A 7,191-nucleotide genomic window follows, 5' to 3' on the forward strand; every position below is an offset into this window, starting at 1 on the left:
GATATGGTCATCTGCTTTTGCATCTTGTACATGTTTAATGTTTATCTGTGACCCTAATAATTAATTATGTGTTTTGGTAATTTTTTATGTTTTCTGATTACCTCCAGGAAGATGTGATCAGGATGTGGTCTTCCCTTTTCACTCTCCTTATTGCTTAACTCAGAGTAACATTTTTGGGCCTGGGCCTCAGCGGCAGGCTGTTTGGGCCTCAGGCGGGTGGGTTGAGCCTAGGGCAGGCGGTTTGGGCTTCTGGGGACCTGGGCATCAGTGACCAGGCTGCAGGAGAGTTGGGCCTCGGGTGGATGGTTTGGGCCTCGGGCGGGCGGTTTGGGTCTCAGGGGGCCTGGGTATCAGCAGCTGGGCATCTGGTGGCTTGGGCCTCAGTGGGTAGGTTGGGCGGATTGGGCCTCGGGAAGCCTGTGCCTCGTGGACCGGGCTGAAGCCGGGTTGGGTCTCAGGGGCACTGGGCCTTGGCGACTGGGCTACGTGGCGGGTTGGGCCTTGGGGGCCCTGGACCTCGGCAGTGACTGGGCTGTGGATCGCCTGGGCCACAAGGCAGGTAGGCAATTTGGGACTTGGTTGGACCTGGGCCTTTGTGACCAGTCTGTGGGCAGGTTGGGCCTCAGGGCAGATCTTGGCTTCAGTGGGTGGCCTGTGCCTTGGGCGTTCCTGAGCCTCAGTGGTTTGGCAGAGGGTTAGTCTAGGCCGGGGCAGTAGAGGGCTGGGGGTGGTGGCTGCAGGGAGGTAGTGTCCATATTTGATGGCGTAAAAAATGCCTCTCTCAGTCTCTCTGTACCGTCGGTACCCTGAATTTCCTGATATCTGCGCCGATATCCCTCTCTATTTGTTTGGCTTTGTTAGTTTATGCTTCCTTTTCTCTGGAAATGCAGCCTTCTAAGTGGGGTTGCTCTAGCCCTGCATTCCAAGGTTTTCAGTGGGCAGAGGCACTCGCTGGCATGGGCGCGGAAGCGGGAGCCACATGCAGGCAGGCAAAAGCTCAAAATGCCTGTAATTCCTCAGCAATTTGATCTTTTAAAACAATGAATTCAGAATGTTGAAATATAAGATCTTATGTTTATTCAAAGGCTGTCTGTCTGCTAGATGGAGGTTTCCTATGTGTGATTCCGCCCCTTTTCCCCGAGACTGCCTTACCTGAGCTGCCTGTTCAGGGAAGCGCTGGAAGTCCTCTCTCCAGAAAATTATGTTTAACAAAGAATCCAGCAGCACCCCCAAAAAATACAGAGAAAAATAACAATCAATTCATACTTATTGATAATTACACTAAATGTAAATGGTTTAAATGTACCATTTAAGAGACATAAAGAGCAGAATGGATTTAAAAAACAAACAAACAGGATCCTTCAGTATGCTGTCTACAAGGACATATAAAAAAAGATGGCGACAGCCTAAATGCCCATCAGAAGAAGAATGGTTAAACAAATTTTGGCACATACACAAAATGGACTACTATAAAATGCTGAAGAACAATGATGAATTTGTGAAATACCTCACAACATGGTTGAACCTGGAGGACATTATGCTAAGTAAAATTAGTCAATCACAAAAGGACAAATGTTGTATAAGACCAATGAAGTTTTTTTTTTAAAAAAAAGCTTTTCTTGATAAAACAAATAACATATGATGCTTATGGGAGGGTTGGGGAGAGAGGCACATATTAACACCAGTGACAGGGCAAGCAATATACAAGAGGGAGGTTAGTTGAGGAAAGATGAACGTAGCAGGAGACACAGGGAGGAATGCAATAGTTAAAGTGAATAAAGGTAAATGCTGTGAACTATTGGCACATGGAGGGGATTGTAGCCATATAGTGAAGCAACCATATAGTGTATGGTTTGTTGAATTTGAAACTGATGAGCTGTTCTATAAAACTTAACTCAGTTCACAATAAAAAGTTTTTTTTTATTTTAATGCAGACCCTGAATTTAAAATAAAATTTTTTTTTAAATTGCATTAAATAAGTCATTAGTCTGGCAAAATTCTTTCATGGGATCTCCAGCATCATTTCTATAACCAAGGCCACATTTCCCAACTACTGGTCCTGCCTCTTTGTTTCCAACCTTTGCATTCCAATCACCAGTAATTCTCAATACATCTTGATGGCATGTTTATTCAATTTCAGACTGAAGAGGTTGGTAGAAATTTTCAATTTCATAATTCCTGGTGTCAGTTGTTAGGGTGTAAATTTAAATAATAGTGGTATTAACTGGTCTTCCTTGTAGGCGTATGGATATTATCCTATCACAGACAGTTTGTACTTCAAGTAGATCTTGAAATGTTCTTTTTAATGATGAATGCAATGCCATTTCTCTTCAATAAATAAAATACTACACTTCTCAGGTTCCCTTTAATCTACAAGTGGTCTTTTATCTAAATAATAGCCAATGAGATGTGAGTATAAGTATTGTATTGGATTCCAGGAAAGCTGTTTAAAGACAGCTATTTGATCTCAGATAGAACTCTTCAGGTTCTTTGGTATTTGCTCTTTCTTCCAGTCCATAATAAAGGTCACCATTTACCTGTCAGTTTGTTGCTGTGATGTCGGAAGTTGTACCACCAGTATTATAAATACCAACAGAGTCACTCAATGTAGACAAGATTCAGCTGAGCTTCCAGACTAAGACAGACTAGGAAGAAGAAGAAGTAGACTACTTCTGAAGGACTAGCCACTGAAAATCTTACGAACAACAGTGGAACAATGTCAGATAGTACCAGACCTTTGAATATTGAAATATTATGAATAGCACCAGAATACTGTCAGATGTAGTGCCAGAAGATAAATCCTTTAGTTCTTATTTTACTTCATTTTAGAGAAGTAACATGAGTGTATTTCAAAAAATGAGTCCTGGTGTGGTGCTGTGGGTTAATGTGCTAGACTGCAAAGCCAGTTTGAATTGCAGGGTCCATTGTTCAAGCTCACCAGCCACTCCTTGGAAACTCTATACAGGGTCACTATGGGCCAAAACTGACTCGACAGCACTTGACAACAACAACAACAATCACAAAATAGATTGAGACTACTTCTACTTGTTTCAGAAGAGAAATAAATTTTTTTTTTCCCAGTTGCCTTTAAAATGTTGTTGGGTGATCAGTGTTTCTCTCTTCCACAGATAGTCACTCCTATTTTCTGCTGTTGCAATATCAGTGTTGTGAAATTTGACAGGAAATGTATGAAGGATGGTTACGCTGAAATGAGTTCCAAACAGTGTCTGCCTTTTGCCTCTAATGCAAGGACAGGGACAGGGGGCCCAAAGCTTTTTCTTTAAGTCCTTAAGCAGAGGACTTGAACAATGATGACTTTGTCTCCTCCAGCTTCCTTGTTTTCTAGAAACCAGATGATTCTGACCAATGCAGGCCCAAGGGTGTGTTCAACAGGGCATGATGTGCCAGGCATCTACAAAGGTCACACAGTCTACAAGAAGGTCCCAAAGCAACAGGCCCGCTCACCTCCAAATAAATGAGCTGCTGCTTCCTTTCAGAGTTCCTTCTCTCTAGTTTTATTTCACTTTTTGTTGTTGTTCTCTGAAATTCATTTCAAGTGTCACCTCTTCCATGAAGCTCAGCTTTTCTCAAAGACTTAGGTGACTCCTTCTTGTTGTTGTTGTTGTTGTTAAGTGTCATGGAGGTGGTCCCTATTCATAGTCACCCTGTATTGGGCTTACAAGAAGCAGCTGGTGGGTTTGAACTGTCAACCTTGTGGTTAGCAGTCCAGTGCTTATCCAACAGTGCCCACCAGAACTCTTTACACTCCAGTAAAATGTTAGACCACCTTTTCCCTGCAGAGATAAGCAACTTGAAGAAGGTGTGCACCCCCTGCACTGAAGACATTGTCTCACTTCCATGATGTTGTTGTTGTTAAGTGCCGTTGAATCGATTCCAACTACAGTGATCCTGTATAAGGTTTCCAAGGAGCAGCTGGTGAGTTTGAAACACCAAACTTATGTGGTTCAAACCAACCTTGAGATTGAGTGCTTACCTTATAGTGCCATACCAGGACTCAACAATATTACCTAAATTTGTGTAACATGACTACAATCATGAGGAAACCCCAGAAAAGCCCAGATTGAGGAACATTCAACAAAATAACTAGTCTTTATTCTTAAAAAGTATCAGGATCATGAAAGAAGAAGAAAAAGTGAGCAATGTGTCAGAATAAAGGAAAATTACACATAAATACAATGTATGCTTCTAGATTAGACCATGAATGGAAAAATTTTTAATAAGTTCTTTAGATGTTACACACTTGTTCTTAGCCAAAAGGACAAGAAGTGATAGGTCTGTATATTTTTTAAAAGAGAATACTAATGTATGAGTGTTTCGTTTCCTGATTTTCATTATTGAACTGTGATTATGAAAGTGAATGTCCTTATTTTTTAGGAAATACCCAAATGAAATATTTAAAGGTAAAAGGGCATAATATAGGTATCCCCTGGTTTTCAAAAGCCCACTTTATGCTAATGCACTATTACAAAAGTCCCATGTTAACACCTATTTTCATGAATTGAAAGAAAACCAAAGAAGATTTTCAGTTGTATGAAGTAAGACAAACCCCCCAACCCCCAAAAAAACTAACATTCAGCATTTGTTTTGCAGCAAGCCATTAAAGAGGCAATGAAACTAATGTCGCAAAACTCCTTCCCTGGGAACTATGAGGGGGTTTCATAAAGTTCATGGAAAAATTTCATTATTTTGTAATTCACATTAAGCTATTTCAGCTTATGAACGGTTTTGGATAGTGGGGACAACCTGTAACTGTAATTTACTGCCAAATATTTCCTAAGCACTTATGTATACACACATACAAGGAAATGTCAGTAAAATGTCAACATTTTGGGGAATCTGAGCAAAAGATGTATGACAATTCTTTGTACTCTGTAACTTTTCTATAAGTCTGAAACTATTTAAAAATAAAGCATTTTTTGATTATTGTTAAAAGAAAAAGTATTTGACATTTCATGATAAAAGCTCTCAGCAAACTAGGAATAGAGGGGAACTTCTTCAACTTGACGAATAATGTTGACAAAAACCCTACAACTAACATTATATCTAATGATGAGCTACTACATTCTTTTCCTCTTGTAAGATCAGGAACAAGACAAAGATGTCTCCTCTCAGCACTCCTACTCAACATTGGACTGGAAGCCTTAGCTAATGCAATTAGACAAGAAAATGAAATACAGTATGTACTTGAAAGAAAGACATACAAGTTTGCAGGTGATATGATCATTTATGTAGAAAGTCCCAAATAATTGACAAGAAAACTCACAGAACTACTAAACAAAGTAGAGGACACAAGGTTAATATGCAAACGTCAATTGCTTTCCTGGAGAACAGCAATTTGAAGCTGAAAAGGCAACAATATTTACATTAGCACCAAAAACAAACAAAAAAACACACTGAAGAATACTTTGCTTTAAAATTGCTGTTAGAGCTAATGGGAACAACAAAAAGAAGACAGAGAAGGAAACAGTGGCGAAGAAGCCACGCTGATTACACACACAGCTGCAGTGGTGGTGGTGGCAGTGTGCCGTGGAGTTGATGCCGACTCTTAGTAACCCTGGATAGGGTTTCTGAGGCTGTAAATATTTACGGGAGCAGAAAACCTCATCTTTCTCCTGTGGAACGGCTGGTAGTTTTGAACTGCTGACCTTGAGGTTAGCAGTCCAACTCATAACCACTACAATACCAGAGCTCCTTACACACAGCTGCAGTCTTCCTTAAAATGAGATTCCACTCTAAACACCCACCATCAATGGTGTCTTCGTCTTTAAGTTTTCAATTGATGATCTTTGTTAAGCAGTAGGGTTGCAGGAAACCAGAGACCCACACAAGTTGCTTTTAAACAAGGAGACGCCCTAGGAGCTCTGTAATCCTCTTGCTCTTCCATAAGCACATCTCGTTCTACTTTGTGGCTGCTCTGCTTCTTTCAGCGTTCTGTCCCCTTGACTCTGGTCGGTGTCTGGCCCTTATGACCACCCCACGCCTTTCTGCCGCATGATTTTTCCATGTGAACTCCCACACTCACCACAGCTTTTGATCATTTAGATCTCAGAACAGAGGAATCTGATGCTATCTAAGGCCAGTTTAAGGATTGTTCACCCTTGGGCCAGGTGTGGGTGGAGGGAGAGAAAGGTGATACAATCAGTGCCTGTGGGCCTGGGGGACATTCTGAGGCTCAGCTTTTCAGCTACAATTGTGCATAGTATTGTCCCAGAGCTGATCCAGAGGCAAGAACCAGTATCTAGTGTTTCCATCTTTTTTGTTTTCTTAAATAACACAGTATAAATATATATCATACACACATTATCCAATGGATTCCTTTTATTTCAGTCTGGTCCTACTTCTAACCTCTTCAATGTCTTTTTCCACCTTCTTCATCCCAGAAAGACAATGTTTCCGTCCTACCTCCCCAGTGAAAATGTACTTGCAGTCGTTTTACCTGCCACGCTGTTGATTTTGTTAATCATACTTACCAGGTCCACATTTGACCTCTTTGGACTTTTAATTATAAGATGATGAAATTACATCATTTGCAAGGCCCCATCTAGTTCTAAGTCTGTGCCTAGGTAGTCCATGAGAAACAGGACCAAGAATGCCAGGGTCAGACCAAACATGCCTGCTCCTGACAGTGCTTTTTTTAAAAAAAAAAAGTTTTTATTGTGAGGTTTACATGGGAGAACATCAGCTTTACACTCATCCTCGTGTTTCATTTCATTGCAATGATTACAATCCCTTCCATGCATCATCAAACAACCAAAGGGTACACCACACAGGCCCATCCCCCAGCTGTCAGCACACAGCCCCTCTCCCTCCCTGAGTTCAGTGTTCCCAGCTGCTCCATCTGTCCACATCATCATCTCTGTCTCCATCCCTGGCGTCACTGCCTATGGAGGTAGGGTCTCGCTCTCCGTTTTTTTTCACTTGATGGTCCCAGGGACCTCCGCTCCTGGGCTGCAAAATCAATCACTTTCTTCCTTTCTGACAGTGCTTTTGGAAACATTTTGTGACACATAGGTTTAACCAGTATCCTCTTGTGGGCAGATGGACACCTAGAACAGCCCCAGCAACCAGAAAACCTTATCTAATAATGTTGTTGTTGTTGTTGTCAGGTGCCATCGAGTCGGAACCGACTCATAGCGACTCCATGCACAGCAGAACGAAACAATGTTCGAT

The sequence above is a fragment of the Chrysochloris asiatica genome, unplaced genomic scaffold (assembly GCF_000296735.1).
Source record: "Chrysochloris asiatica unplaced genomic scaffold, ChrAsi1.0 scaffold00022, whole genome shotgun sequence".
NCBI lineage: Eukaryota > Metazoa > Chordata > Mammalia > Afrosoricida > Chrysochloridae > Chrysochloris > Chrysochloris asiatica.